Below are 16430 nucleotides of genomic sequence, written 5' to 3'. Positions count from 1 at the left end.
TAGATGATGTAAGTAGTGGTCTTAGATGATGTAAGTAGTGGTCTTAGATTATGTAAGTAGTGGTCTTAGATGGTGTAGGTAGTGGTCTTAGATGATGTAAGTAGTGGTCTTAGATGGTGTAGGTAGTGGACTTAGATGGTGTAGGTAGTGGTCTTAGATGATGTAAGTAGTGGTCTTAGATGATGTAAGTAGTGGTCTTAGATGATGTAAGTAGTGGTCTTAGATGGTGTAGGTAGTGGTCTTAGATGATGTAAGTAGTGGTCTTAGATGATGTAAGTAGTGGTCTTAGATGGTGTAAGCAGTAGTCTTAGATGGTGTAAGTAGTGGTCTTAGATGATGTAGGTAGTGATCTTAGATGGTGTAAGTAGTGATCTTAGATTATGTAAGTAGTGGTCTTAGATGGTGTAGGTAGTGGACTTAGATGGTGTAGGTAGTGGTCTTAGATGGTGTAGGTAGTGGTCTTAGATGATGTAAGTAGTGGTCTTAGATGGTGTAGGTAGTGATCTTAGATGGTGTAGGTAGTGGTCTTAGATGGTGTAGGTAGTGGACTTAGATGGTGTAGGTAGTGGACTTAGATGGTTTAGGTAGTGGACTTAGATGGTGTAGGTAGTGGACTTAGATGGTGTAGGTAGTGGACTTAGATGGTGTAGGTAGTGGACTTAGATGGTGTAGGTAGTGGACTTAGATGGTGTAGGTAGTGGTCTTAGATGATGTAGGTAGTGGTCTTAGATGATGTAAGTAGTGGACTTAGATGGTGTAAGTAGTGGTCTTAGATGATGTAGGTAGTGATCTTAGATGGTGTAAGTAGTGGTCTTAGATGGTGTAGGTAGTGGACTTAGATGATGTAAGTAGTGGTCTTAGATGATGTAGGTAGTGGACTTAGATGATGTAGGTAGTGGTCTTAGATGGTGTAGGTAGTGGACTTAGATGGTGTAGGTAGTGGACTTAGATGATGTAAGTAGTGGTCTTAGATGATGTAGGTAGTGGACTTAGATGATGTAGGTAGTGGTCTTAGATGGTGTAGGTAGTGGACTTAGATGGTGTAAGTAGTGGACTTAGATGGTGTAGGTAGTGGTCTTAGATGGTGTAAGTAGTGGTCTTAGATGATGTAGGTAGTGGACTTAGATGATGTAGGTAGTGGACTTAGATGATGTAGGTAGTGGTCTTAGATGGTGTAAGTAGTGGTCTTAGATGGTGTAGGTAGTGGACTTAGATGATGTAAGTAGTGGTCTTAGATGGTGTAGGTAGTGGTCTTAGATGGTGTAGGTAGTGGACTTAGATGGTGTAAGTAGTGGACTTAGATGGTGTAGGTAGTGGTCTTAGATGGTGTAAGTAGTGGTCTTAGATGATGTAAGTAGTGGTCTTAGATGATGTAAGTAGTGGTCTTAGATGGTGTAGGTAGTGGACTTAGATGGTGTAGGTAGTGGTCTTAGATGGTGTAAGTAGTGGTCTTAGATGATGTAAGTAGTGGTCTTAGATGATGTAGGTAGTGGTCTTAGATGATGTAAGTAGTGGTCTTAGATGGTGTAAGTAGTGGACTTAGATGGTGTAGGTAGTGGTCTTAGATGATGTAGGTAGTGGTCTTAGATGGTGTAAGTAGTGGTCTTAGATGATGTAAGTAGTGGTCTTAGATGATGTAAGTAGTGGTCTTAGATGGTGTAGGTAGTGGTCTTAGATGATGTAGGTAGTGGACTTAGATGGTGTAAGTAGTGGACTTAGATGGTGTAGGTAGTGGTCTTAGATGGTGTAAGTAGTGGTCTTAGATGGTGTAGGTAGTGGACTTAGATGGTGTAAGTAGTGGACTTAGATGGTGTAGGTAGTGGTCTTAGATGGTGTAAGTAGTGGTCTTAGATGATGTAAGTAGTGGTCTTAGATGATGTAGGTAGTGGACTTAGATGATGTAAGTAGTGGTCTTAGATGATGTAGGTAGTGGACTTAGATGATGTAGGTAGTGGTCTTAGATGGTGTAGGTAGTGGTCTTAGATGATGGCACGCTTTGATTGACTGGTGCAGTTGGCGTACATTTTTAGCCCAGTAGGCCAACTGAAAATATTTTTTTTGCACAGAAAGATCCTTATTTGGCTAGTAATTGAGGCCTCAAGTAAAGAAATGGTCCGGTGTGCTAGAAAATGCCAGGACTGATTTCTGGCCCCAGTCCGCCCCTGGTCAATCAGGTTTCAGGATGCTGCTAAGCTGACTGGCCTGACATCCTATCGGGTGTTCTCTAATTGAGCCTGTCACTAATCTGTCTTGTACCCTATCTCCTTCTTGACTCCCATCAGGTCTGTAACATTACACTAATTAACTACCATCCCCAGGTAGATAGTTTAAAACATCAGGATACCTGCCTATCAGCTCTGAAACCCACATACCACAGATGTAGGATCTCAATTTGAGCCAGTATGCCACAGCAGGAAAATAATCATGCATCAACAGTAAATATGAATTATTTTGTGGATTATAATTAATATACTTTTTTGTAGGGGTTGATAACCTTTTTCGTAAGGGAAAATCAAGTCTGAAATTTCAAAGTGGAAATTACAAACTTCAGAAGCCTTTTTAAACCTCATGAACTACTGTACATGTTTTACATTTCCTGCATTGCGGGCAAGTTCTCCTGCGACAAGGTGATCAAATTAAGATCCTACATCTGTAATTAACTACCTACCATCCCCAGGTAGAGAACATAAAACAACAGTATACCTCCCCAACGAACACAGACAGGCAATAAGGGAATAAATTATGCATAAAAATACCCAGAGAAGCACTATACATCATTTTAAAGATTCATAAAACATAAAATAATTATACAAGGAATTTGTGAAGTTAAATGTGGTCTTTGCCGTACACGAGATAACCTATCAAGAAACATTTTCAAAATACTGTTAACATTAAAGTGGTCTTGGCCGTACACAGGCAGGTAGCAGGGTATAGGTAATAGGGTATAGGGCCCACTGGGTTAAGGGTACACTACTTTTCTGACAAACTAGAGGGGGGAAACCTCTAGTCCCAAATGCCATCCTATTCCCTATATAGGGCACTACTTGTGGACTACACAGGGAATAGGGTGCCATTTGGAACACAGGCCAAGTTTGCAAGCTTGGGTTATTAGTTTGACCCTCTGTCAGATTCCAGTGTGTAGTTCTGCAGAACAAGGTACCCAGGGGCCCTAGATACTGTATGGGTTTAGGTGCTGTAGTTTAACATCGTCTCTCGCTGTGTGTTTCTGTGTGTTCACGACAAACACTGGAGCTCGGCTGGCCGCACTAAATCTGAAGGATTACTGGGCCGTTGACCGCACAGGGAGATAGGCTGGCAGGTCAAAACCACCGGACCGGACACACACACACACACCACACACACCACACACACACACACACACACACACACACACACACACACACACACACACACACACACACACACACACACACACACACACACACACACACACACACACACAGCATAGGAAAGTTTATCTAAGGGTGGCTCAGTGAGGTCCTGTATGGCTCAGTTGGAAGAGCATGACATGCAATGCCAGAATTATGGGTTCGATTTCTGGCCGTGGCCACCACTATATCTAATGTATGCACACATTACTGTAAGTCGCTTTGGACAAAAGTGTTAAATGCAGTATAAATGAATACAAATATTTGTTGTGTGTAGTGTTCTAAGTCTTTATCAAAGGTAAAGAACTGTCCACTGCAGGGTCATTCCACGCCAGCCCAGCGGGAAATATTTCTGGTATCTCAGATTGTTCTGGGAATTCTCACATAGAAACTTCATTGGGTGAAAGATTGTTTAACATGCTTTTTACATTTGTATCACAAAACATATATTTTTTGAAAATCCTGATGAAAGTAGCCACTTTAGGCCCTTGTTAGACCTAGACATGTCTCCTGTAAGACCTTATGACCTGTGAACCGTACCAGATACAGACAACATCATGGTGTCATCATACTCTTTATAATGTGATCTACCTGATGGAATATGTTCAGACTCTGATATACACATTCACATTCATTTATTCAACACTATAAATATGAATATTTACCCTTTTTGATTTAGCTTATTTTAAGAGATATGGTTTGGAACAATATACTCTTGAAACTCATCAAACTTCCAGAGTGGTTCTCTGGTACTTTTAATGACGTGGCCTATTTTACTGTGTACGTAGACATTGACATTCAGCAAATGACTAGCAGCAGGAGTTTGAATCCATTCACTGTGTTGGTGGTGCTCATAACACTGATCAGAACCTCCCAATTAGCACAGAGCCCACTCTGGAAATGTGATGTACTTGTAGAGTTTATTGTTCCAAACAATATGTCTTCAAATGAACACAATCAAAAAAGGGTAGTTTTGAGATATTCATATGAATATTTATATGTTGAATAAATGATTGTGCACATTTTGTATTTCGGAGTCTAGACATATTCTAGAAGTTAGAGCACACTATGGAGTTTAATAACACCAAGATGTTGTCTATCATGTACAATTTACAGATCATAATGCCTTGCAGTGGGCTCCCGAGTGGCGCAGAGGTCTAAGGCACTGCATCTCAGTGCTTGAGGTGTCACTACAGACTACAGTGATACCAGCCTGGTTTGAATCCAGGCTGTATCACAAGTGGCTGTGATTGTGAGTCCCATAGGGTGGTGCACAATTGGCCCAGCGTCGTCTGGGTTTGGCTGGTGTAGGCTGTCATTGTAAATAAAATAAAATTTCTTAAAGGATTGGACCCTTTAAAAAAAAAAAAGAATCCACCTAAAATGTCATACTGTCACGTTCCTGACCTGTTTTCTCTTGTTTTATATGTATTTATTGGTCAGGGCGTGAGTGTTGGGTGGGCAGTCTATGTTTTGTATTTCTATGTTGGGTTTTGTGTTCGGCCTGGTATGATTCTCAATTAGAGACAGGTGTGTATCGTTTGTCTCTGATTGAGAGTCATACTAAGGCAGCCAGGGTTTCACTGGTGTTTTGTGGGTGTTTGTTTCCTGTGTTAGCGTTTGGGCCACACAGGACTGTTGCAGGTTAGTCACGTTTGTTGTTTTGTTTATTTGTAGTGTTTGTTGGTTTGCCATTAAAATCATGAATACCTCCTACTCCGCATCTTTGTCCGATCCATGCTCCTCCTCGTCTGAGGAGGAGAACGACATTGACAGCCGTTACACATACCCAAATCTAACTGCTTGTAGCTCCGGACCTGAAGCAAGGATATGCATATTCTTATTACCATTAGAAAGGAAACTCTTTGAAGTTTGTGGAAATGTGAAATTAATGTAGGAGAATATAACACATTAGATCTGGTAAAAGATAATACAAAGAAACAAAAACGAGTTGTTTTTTTTGTACCATCAACCTTTGAAATGCAAGAGAAAGGTCATAAAGTATTATTCCAGCACAGGCGCTATTTAGATTTTGGCCACTAGATGGCAGCAGTTTATATGCAAAGTTTTAGACTGATCCAATGAACCATTGAATGTATGTTCAAAATGTTGTATCAAGACTACCGATCCCGTAGAGGTTAACTGACTTGCCTAGTTAAATAAAGGTAAAAAAATGTAATAATTGCAGGAGATGTGTAGGTCTTAAAAGGGCCTAAAATTGCCAATTTCTCAATGTTTTGTGATCTCAGATACCAAAATATTTCCCTCTCCTGCCCTGCAGTAATGTGTGTTTTTATAGCTTTTATGGTGTGTAATAGTTCCATGATTACAATCTGGTGTGATATCATGTGTGACAGAAAACAAACACACACACAGCTGTTCCTCACACTGTTAAAGACATGGAGAATGTGAGCCTGGTGAGCATTGAGTCATGTAATCCTTAACTGTGCAGTACTCAGTCGTGAAAAATTCTCAGATAATGAGTCTAGAATCATGGCTGTTTATCAGTTTCACGGGGCCACGAGGATTCAGGCAAACACATTGTATTACATCTTCTCCCCGTGCTACACACACACACACACACACACACACACACACACACACACACACACACACACACACACACACACACACACACACACACACAGCAGCTACATTATTATTTATAAGCTTCTCACAAACACACACTTACACACAGTGAGACGTAGCCTACTTTCCACGACAACCAGTTCTGTCTCCCTCCTTTTAAAATCCTCAAACCAATTCTCTTCAGCATCCGTTATCTGACTGTAAAGAAGCAGTGTCGCCTTCCCAAGTTTCTGTCATGCGGAGCGGAGCAGGTGAACCCAAGAGCAGACTCCGATGAGGAGACTGGGATGAGGTAACCAAGGTATTTATTGAAACACAGGGGGAAGATGGGGTGCAGGCCAGGGGAAGCTCGGGCGGGTTGCAGGAAGCCAGGTGCGGCGGGTGAGGCTGGAGCGAGGGGAGTTGGGACTGGGTAAGCAGGTCCGGAGAAGAATCCAAAAATGCTGTGGAGTGGGGGGTCCAGGACAGTGTAGCAGGACTGACGAGACATGGGACTGGAGACAGGGACCAGAGTCAGAGCAGGAGAGGAAAACAGCGTCAAGCACAGGAAAACAGACACAACACGAAAACAGGATCTAAGCAGGAACTAACAGCTAAAAAAACGGAGACTGACTGAGCAGAGATTACAATCTGGCAGCGTGGAAGTGGCAAGGCTGAGTATTTGTAGAGGTCTTGATTATGGAACAGGTTGCAGCTGGTGGGGATCTGCTCCGCCTCCAGCACACCTGTGTCCGCCCACACACACACACACACACACACACACACACACACACACACACACACACACACACACACACACACACACACACACAAAGAGGAAAAGGGAGAGAGCACTCTGGGAGTGGCGGCAGGTTAGGGAGACACAGGATGAGCAGTAGAGGGCGTGGCAGGCGCAGATGTAACAGTTTCCCTGGCCAACTTCCAATTGGATATGGAAATGAGAGTGATTACATGGGACAGCACAGTACACAGGTAGAAACCTTCCACAGGGGAAGTTCATCAGGGAGACTTGGGAAGGAGACACTGCTTCTTTACAGTCAGATAACGGATGCTGAAGAGAGTTTGTTTGATGATAGTCTGTGCAGGGCTACTTCAGCCTAGGAGATTTGATTTTCTCAAACTTCTAATGTGGAGCGAGGGGGGGGGGAGGGAGAGGGGATGGACGGGGAGGCAGGGAGAGAAAAAGTGAGAAGTTGTCAATAGTATCTGTTCATTACTTACAGATGCAGGATCTTAAATTGAACCTTTTCTCACAGGAGGAAAATAATCCTGCAGCAACAGGAAATGTGAATTATTGTTTGGTTTATAATTAATGGACATTAATTACACACACACACACACAACCTTGTATAACTAACCTTGTGGGAACACACAATTCAGTTCCATTCAAAATCCTATTTTCCCTAACCCCTAAACCTAACCCTTACCCTAATCCTAACCTTAACCCTAGTCTTAACCCAAAAACCTAACCCTAACCCTAAAACTAACCCTAGCTCTTAACCCTAACCCTAAAACTAACCCTAGCTCTTAACTCTAACCCTAAACCTAATTTTAACATTCATTCTAACCTTAACCCTAAACCCCTTAAAAAATAGCATTTGAACTCGTGGGGCCAATCCTCCCCCCCATTGGTACATTTTTGTTAGTTTACTATTCTTGTGGGGACTTCTGGACCCTCCAAGTATAGTTAAACATGTCCGCACACACACACACACACACACACACACACACACACACACACACACACACACACACACACACACACACACACACACACACACACACACACACACACACACACAGCAGCTACATTATTATTTATAAGCTTCTCACAAACACACACTTACACACAGTGAGACGTAGCCTACTTTCCTACTTTCCCTCCTTTTAAAATCCTCAAACCAATTCTCTTCAGCATCCGTTATCTGACTGTAAAGAAGCAGTGTCCTGCTTCCCACGTTTCCCTGGCCAACTTCCTCCTGCCTTAGACCTTGTTTGAGGCGTTAATTGGATATGGAAATGAGAGTGATTACATGGGACAGCACAGTACACACTTAGAAACCTTCCACAGGGGAAGTTCATCAGGGAAACTTGGGAAGGAGACAGTGCTTCTTTACAGTCAGATAACGGATGCTGAAGAGAATTGGTTTGATGATTTATGTATTTTTCCTATATACTTTACCCCCTTTTTCGTGATATCCAATTGCGATCCAATTTTGATCTTGTGTCATCGCTGCAACTCCCCAACGGGCTCGGGAGAGGCGAAGGTCGAGTCATGTGTCCTCCGAAACATGACCCGCCTAACCGCTCTTTTCAACACCCGCCCGTTGGGGATGCAGTGCCTTAGACCGCTGTGTCACTCGGGAGGCCCCAAGTCCGACATTTTAAAGTGGAAATTACAAACTTTAGACGTCTTTTTAAACTCAAATACCTTGCAAGTTTGTATTTCCTTCAACAACAGTTTGATCAAATTAAGATCCTACATGTGTAGCTTTTGCGCACACACACACACACACACACACACACACGCAAGCACACACACACACACACACACACACACACACACACACACACACACACACACACACACACACACACACACACACACACACACACACACACACACACACACACACACACACACACACACACCCACTCTTGTGATGGCAAAGTTTAATTAGCCACAAATATGCACTGTCTGCCTCTACCGTAAGTTGAGTTACAGCAGCAACTGCTATGACCTTTCAAAAGATGTATTGATTTGTTTAATGCGGCTTACCGTGTGTGCTCAAGTTCTGCCGAATGTTATTGCGTGAAATTGAAGCAAGTTGAAAGCCGTATCGATTGAGGAAACATGTTACATATTTGACATGTTTGTTTTGACAGGATGAGTGCGCTAGTCAGGAGAGTTAACATATGACTTTTCCTCTCGACCATACAACCCGATGTCTGTTAGGCAGGTCGTACATGATACGAAAGTCCGCAAAAGACGACAATCTTTCAAAGAACAAAATTGGTCATCCCTTTGTCAGTTTTTAAAGTAACGCTCCAGAACATGTGTATAATTTCAGCCAGTAGTTTTGAAAGCCTCAGTCCAAAACAGGTCCCCGCTTTCTGTGTACTACGTCATCCAATTGTGTACCACGTCATCCAATTGTGTACCACGTCATCCAATTGTGTACCACGTCATCCAATTGTGTACCACGTCATCCAATTGTGTACCACGTCATCCAATTGTGGACTACATCATGCAATTGTGTACTACGTCATCCAATTTTGTACTACGTCATCCAAATGTGTACTAAGTCATACATTTAATTTGATATGTTACGTCCTGCAAAGAACTGTCAAATAATAATGTTTTGCAATTCGTATGATATGTTACGAATCAAATTTATATTTTTTAACGAATTTGTTGAGCTTCAGATCCCGGACTGCATCTTTAACAGATACATTGACATTTTGGTCATTTAGCAGACATTCTTATCCAGAGCCACTTACAGTCAGTGCATTCAACTAAGGTAGATAAAACAACCACATATCGAAGCAAGTCAAAACTTTCTCTTCTCCGTCCTCCTTTCCTGTCTTTAACAAGGAAAAGTCACTTGCCCCTCCCAACACCATTATCTCCTTCCCAGTTCTCTGACGAGCTGTGTCGGTGTCCCAAATGGCACTGTATTCCCTTTAAAGTGCACCATATAGGGAATAGGGTGCTATTTGGGATGCGTCAAGTGTTTTCTTACACACCTTCAATCACCTGCACTCTGAGTCATCGTATCAGAGGAGATGTGTTTCCATTTGGGGAATGGGATTCAATAGGGCAATCTGCAGGAAGAGAAAATAGCATTACATCTTGGCTGGCTGGATCCCTTCCTGTCCCTTGATGCTTTCGCTACTCCTCTCTGACTGAGGCATGAGTCATTACACACACACACACACACACACACACACACACACACACACACACACACACACACACACACACACACACACACACACACACACACACACACACACACACACACACACACACACACACGAACGCAGCCCATTACACACACACACACACACACACACACACACACACACACACACACACACACACACGAACGCACCCACACACACACACACACACACACACACACACACACACACACACACACACACACACACACACACACACACACACACACACACACACACACACACACACACACACGAACTCAGGCAGGTACACACACACACGCACACATAAACTCAGGCAGGTACACACACACACGCACACATAAACTCAGGCAGGTACACAGATGAACGCAGGCAGGTCCACACACACACACGAACGCAGGCAGGCAGGTACACACACAGACACGCCCCCTGCAGGTATCTGACTGACGATATAGTACCATTACCCTTAACATTAGTCTCTTTATGAGTCATCTGTGTACCTTTAACCCAGACCTCTCCACACCTCTTCAACTATATCTCACCAATATAACTCACCTCTCCCTCCCACATCAATGGTTTACAGCTGAGCCATTCCTCCATCTCTTCCCTTTTCCTTTCCATCCCGTTCCCTCCATATATCTCTACCCAGGGAATTCTGGGAAATTCCCCCTCCACCACCCCCTCAAAACAAACAACCAACCTCACTCTGTGAGTTTTCCCATTTCTTTCCCCCCTACTTTCCTCTCTAAAGCCTTCCCGTCTTGAATGGTTGCTAAGATGTGGTGATGCAGCGCAGGGCGCTATCGGGCTGATTGGATGGCGGCGGCGCCTGGGTTGCCGCGACAGCAGAGGCGTTTGGCTGTTAAGGCGTTAATAAAGTCACGTTGCGGCTCCGTCGGAAGGCCTCTCAGGCGGGGAGACCCGGGCTTGATGGATTGCTCCTTGTCAGTTCAATTTGAGAAATGTATTGAGACTACATGGGGTTGGTGGTGGAGGGGTTGAGAGGCATACAGGTAGCGTAAAGAGAGAGGGAGAGGGGCATGGAGAAATGGTTGGAGAGAGAGAGGTGTAAAAGATGGATAGTGTGATAGAGAGCGTAACAGGGAGATGGAGAAATGGAGAGAGAGATAGAGAGATGGATGCGAAAGGAATGAGAGACTAAGAGGGAAAAAAGAGAGAAATGAATAGAAAGAACGAGAGAAGGAGGGGGAACAGATGGATAGAGAGAGGAGTGAGGTAAAGAGGTTAGAGGAGAGATGGATAGAGAGAGGAGTGAGGTAAAGAGGGAGAGCAGGAAAGAGAGGGAGAGGAGAGATGGATAGAGTGAGGTAAAGAGGGAGAGGAGAGATGGATAGAGAGAGGAGTGAGGTAAAGAGGGAGAGGAGAGATGGATAGAGAGAGGAGTGAGGTAAAGAGGGAGAGCAGGAAAGAGAGGGAGAGGAGAGATGGATAGAGAGAGGAGTGAGGTAAAGAGGGAGAGGAGAGATGGATAGAGAGAGGAGTAGGGTAAAGAGGGAGAGGAGAGATGGATAGAGAGAGGAGTGAGGTAAAGAGGGAGAGGAGAGATGGATAGAGAGAGGAGTGAGGTAAAGAGGGAGAGGAGAGATGGATAGAGAGAGGAGTGAGGTAAAGAGGGAGAGGAGAGATGGATAGAGAGAGGAGTGAGGTAAAGAGGGAGAGGAGAGATGGATAGAGAGAGGAGTGAGGTAAAGAGGGAGAGCAGGAGAGATGGATAGAGAGAGGAGGTAAAGAGGGAGAGCAGGAAAGAGAGGGAGAGGAGAGATGGATAGAGAGAGGAGGTAGAGGGAGAGCAGGAAAGAGAGGGAGAGGAGAGATGGATAGAGAGAGGAGTGAGGTAAAGAGGGAGAGCAGGAAAGAGAAGGAGAGGATAAATGGATAGAGAGAGGAGGTAAAGAGGGAGAGCAGGAAAGAGAGGGAGAAGAGAGATGGATAGAGAGAGGAGGTAAAGAGGGAGAGCAGGAAAGAGAGGGAGAGGAGAGATGGATAGAGAGGAGGTAAAGAGGGAGAACAGGAAAGAGAGGGAGAGGAGAGATGGACAGAGAGAGGAGGTAAAGAGGGAGAGCAGAAAAAAGAGGGAGAGGGGAGATGGATAGAGAGAGGAGGTAAAGAGGGAGAGAAGGAAAGAGAGGGAGAGGAGAGATGGGTAGAGAGGAGGTAAAGAGGGAGAGCAGGAAAGAGAGGGAGAGGAGAGATGGATAGAGAGAGGAGGTAAAGAGGGAGAGATGGATAGAGAGAGGAGAGATGGATAGAGAGAGGAGGTAAAGAGGGAGAGCAGGAAAGAGAGGGAGAGGAGAGATGGATAGAGAGATGAGGTAAAGAGGGAGAGCAGGAAAGAGAGGGAGAGGAGAGATGGATAGAGAGAGGAGTGAGGTAAAGAGGGAGAGGAGAGATGGATAGAGAGAGGAGTGAGGTAAAGAGGGAGAGGAGAGATGGATAGAGAGAGGAGTGAGGTAAAGAGGGAGAGGAGAGATGGATAGAGAGAGGAGTGAGGTAAAGAGGGAAAGCAGGAGAGATGGATAGAGAGAGGGGTGAGGTAAAGAGGGAGAGGAGAGATGGATAGAGAGAGGAGGTAAAGAGGGAGAGCAGGAAAGAGAGGGAGAGGAGAGATGGATAGAGAGATGAGGTAAAGAGGGAGAGCAGGAAAGAGAGGGAGAGGAGAGATGATAGAGAGAGGAGTGAGGTAAAGAGGGAGAGGAGAGATGGATAGAGAGAGGAGTGAGGTAAAGAGGGAGAGGAGAGATGGATAGAGAGAGGAGTGAGGTAAAGAGGGAGAGGAGAGATGGATAGAGAGAGGAGTGAGGTAAAGAGGGAAAGCAGGAGAGATGGATAGAGAGAGGAGTGAGGTAAAGAGGGAGAGCAGGAGAGATGGATAGAGAGAGGATTGAGGTAGAGGGAGAGCAGGAAAGAGAGGGAGAGGAGAGATGGATAGAGAGAGGAGGTAAAGAGGGAGAGCAGGAAAGAGCGGGAGAGGAGAGCAGGATAGAGAGAGGAGGTAAAGAGGGAGAGCAGGAAAGAGAGGGAGAGGAGAGATGGATAGAGAGAGGAGGTAAAGAGGGAGAGCAGGAAAGAGAGGGAGAGGAGAGCAGGATAGAGAGAGGAGGTAAAGAGGGAGAGCAGGAAAGAGAGGGAGAGGAGAGATGGATAGAGAGAGGAGGTAAAGAGGGAGAGCAGGAAAGAGAGGGAGAGGAGAGATGGACAGAGAGAGGAGGTAAAGAGGGAGAGCAGGAAAGAGAGGGAGAGGAGAGATGCGGTCACATTAATGACGTTCAGAAAAAGGAGGAGAAATGAGAAAAGGAACATATGTGTCAACAAACAGTGAGAGGAAACAGAGAGACAGAGACACAGGAGAGGAGGTGGTGGGAATGAGAAGTCATGTTTCTTCACTTCTAACGCGTTGCTCATTAGATATTTATAGCCACATGAAGTCCCGGGGCTATGAAGCAGCTCTGACCTGTTGAGCCCAGGCAATGTCTCCGTCCCAAATAGAACCCTAGTCCCTCTTTAGTGCACTACTTTAGACCAAGGCCCATAGGCACTAAAAGGAAATAGCGGTGACATTTTGGACTTCTAACACAGCATTCTGAATGGTAGAATACAGTCATGCTGTTTACACAAACACTGAAGTTGGGCAAGCAGTGATTCTGAATGGTAGAATACAGCCATGCTGTTTACACAAACAATGAAGTTGGGCAAGCAGTGAAAATGCCAGTGAGAATGTCTGCAATCTCCAATAGCAGAACACCGCTGCCGAACACTGCTGCTAATTCAATACGTCACCGTGTCATTTTCTATGGGCTTGTGAGTAATGGGCATTCGCTGATGTGTCGAATGGATTCCATAGTTCCCGGTTAGACTTTACTGAGAATCCAGGCAGAGCCCAGCAATATAGACTAGAGATCTACAGGGAGATACCAGAGGCCTGGCAGAGTGGTATCTTTCCTATCCTCAGCTCTTCAAGCAGTAGAACGAATGGGTTTTCTCTCCTGTCTTTCTTATCTTCACTCTCCCGCTCTCCTTCGCACTCTCTTTCTCCTTTCTCATCTTGCCCTCCCTCCCTCCCTCCCTCCCTCCCTCCCTCCCTCCCTCCCTCCCTTCCTTCCTTCCTTCCTTCCTTCCTTCCTTCCTTCGCTATCTCTGCTCTATCCACTCCTCCCTCTCTCTCTCTCTCTCTCTCTCTCTCTCTCTCTCTTTCTTTCTTTCTTTCTTTCTTTCTTTCAATTTCAATTCAAGGGGCTTTATTGGCATGGGAAACATATGTTAACATTGCCAAAACAAGTGAGGTAGATAATATACAAAAGTGAAATAAACAATAAAAATGAACAGTAAACATTACACTCACAGAAGTTCCAAAAAAATAAAGACATTACAAATGTCATATTATGTATATATACAGTGTTGTAACGATGTACAAATGGTTAAAGTACAAAAGGGAAAATAAATAAGCATAAATATGGGTTGTATTTACAATGGTGTTTGTTCTTCACTGGTTGACCTTTTCTTGTGGCAACAGGTCACAAATATTTCTGCGGTGATGGCACACTACGGTGTTTCACCCAGTAGATATGGGAGTTTATCAAAATCGGGTTTGTTTTCAAATTCTTTGTGGATCTGTGTAATCTGAGGGAAATATGTGTCTCTAATATGGTCATACATTGATTGGGCAGGAGCTCAGTTTCCACCTTATGTTTTGGGCAGTGTGCACATAGCCTGTCTTCTCTTGAGAGCCCGGTCTGCCTACGGCGACCTTTCTCAATAGCAAGGCTAGTCTCACTGAGTCTGTACATAGTCAAAGCTTTCCTTAAGTTTGGGTCAGTCACAGTGCCACTGTGTACTCTCTGTTTAGGGCCAAATAGCATCTCTCTCTGTCTCTCTCTCTCTCTGTCATCTGTCCATTCATTCTACCTCCCTCTGCTCCTACCCCATCTCTCCTCTCTTTGACCTTCTCTTCCTCCTTTCCTCTGTCGTCTTCTTCCTCTTTTCGCCTCACTTCATCCATCTCCTCTCCTCTCCTTCCCTCTCTCTCTAACCTTGACCCCTCTTCCTTGCCTCCCAATCCTCTCTTTCCCTGTCCCATTGGTCTTAACCCTTTCTCTCTTTCCATGTCCCATTGGTCCTAAAAGCCCTTTCTCTGTGTCCCTGTCCCATTGGTCCTAACCCTTTCTCTCTTTCCCTGTCCCATTGGTACTAACCCTTTCTCTCTTTCCCTGTCCCATTGGTCCTAAACCTTTCTCTCTTTCCCTGTCCCATTGGTCCTAAACCTTTCTCTCTTTCCATGTCCCATTGGTCCTAACCCTTTCTCTCTTTCCATGTCCCATTGGTCCTAACCCTTTCTCTGTTTCCATGTCCCATTGGTCCTAACCCTTTCTCTCTTTCCCTGTCCCATTGGTCCTAACCCTTTCTCTGTTTCCCTGTCCCATTGGTCCTAAACCTTTCTCTGTTTCCCTGTCCCATTGGTCCTAAACCTTTCTCTCTTTCCATGTCCCATTGGTCCTAACCCTTTCTCTGTGTCCCTGTCCCATTGGTCCTAACCCTTTCTCTGTTTCCCTGTCCCATTGGTCCTAAACCTTTCTCTCTTTCCATGTCCCATTGGTCCTAACCTTTTCTCTCTTTCCATGTCCCATTGGTCCTAACCCTTTCTCTGTGTCCCTGTCCCATTGGTCCTAACCCTTTCTCTCTTTCCCTGTCCCATTGGTCCTAACCCTTTCTCTCTTTCCCTGTCCCATTGGTCCTAACTCTTTCTCTGTTTCCCTGTCCCATTGGTCCTAACCCTTTCTCTGTTTCCCTGTCCCATTGGTCCTAACCCTTTCTCTGTTTCCCTGTCCCATTGGTCCTAACCCTTTCTCTGTGTCCCTGTCCCATTGGTCCTAACCCTTTCTCTCTTTCCATGTCCCATTGGTCCTAACCCTTTCTCTGTTTCCCTGTCCCATTGGTCCTACCCCTTTTTCTCTGTCCCTGTCCCATTGGTCCTAACCCTTTCTCTCTTTCCATGTCCCATTGGTCCTAACCCTTTCTCTCTTTCCATGTCCCATTGGTCCTAACCCTTTCTCTCTTTCCATGTCCCATTGGTCCTAACCCTTTCTCTATTTCCATGTCCCATTGGTCCTAACCCTTTCTCTCTTTCCCTGTCCCATTGGTCCTAACCCTTTCTCTCTTTCCCTGTCCCATTGGTCCTAACCCTTTCTCTCTTTCCATGTCCCATTGGTACTAACCCTTTCTCTCTTTCCATGTCCCATTGGTCCTAACCCTTTCTCTGTGTCCCTGTCCCATTGGTCCTAACCCTTTCTCTGTTTCCCTGTCCCATTGGTCCTAACCCTTTCTCTCTTTCCATGTTCCATTGGTCCTAACCCTTTCTCTGTTTCCCTGTCCCATTGGTCCTAACCCTTTCTCTCCCTTTCTCTCTATCCCTGTCCCATTGGTCCTAACCCTTTCTCTCTTTTCATGTCCCATTGGTCCTAACCCTTTCTCTCTTTTCATGTCCCATTGGGC

The 16430-nt window shown here is 44.8% G+C and overlaps 1 protein-coding gene across 1 annotated transcript in view; it reads left to right on the top strand.

Annotated features, from left to right (window-relative positions):
* The window catches only part of LOC139579327 (zeta-sarcoglycan), a 373687-nt gene that overhangs the window by 221226 nt on the left and 136031 nt on the right, over positions 1-16430 (top strand). The gene's annotated exons all lie outside the window — the stretch shown is intronic.

Source organism: Salvelinus alpinus, chromosome 6 (assembly GCF_045679555.1).
Source record: "Salvelinus alpinus chromosome 6, SLU_Salpinus.1, whole genome shotgun sequence".
Taxonomy (NCBI): domain Eukaryota; kingdom Metazoa; phylum Chordata; class Actinopteri; order Salmoniformes; family Salmonidae; genus Salvelinus; species Salvelinus alpinus.
This window is presented reverse-complemented; position numbering and strand designations above follow the sequence as displayed.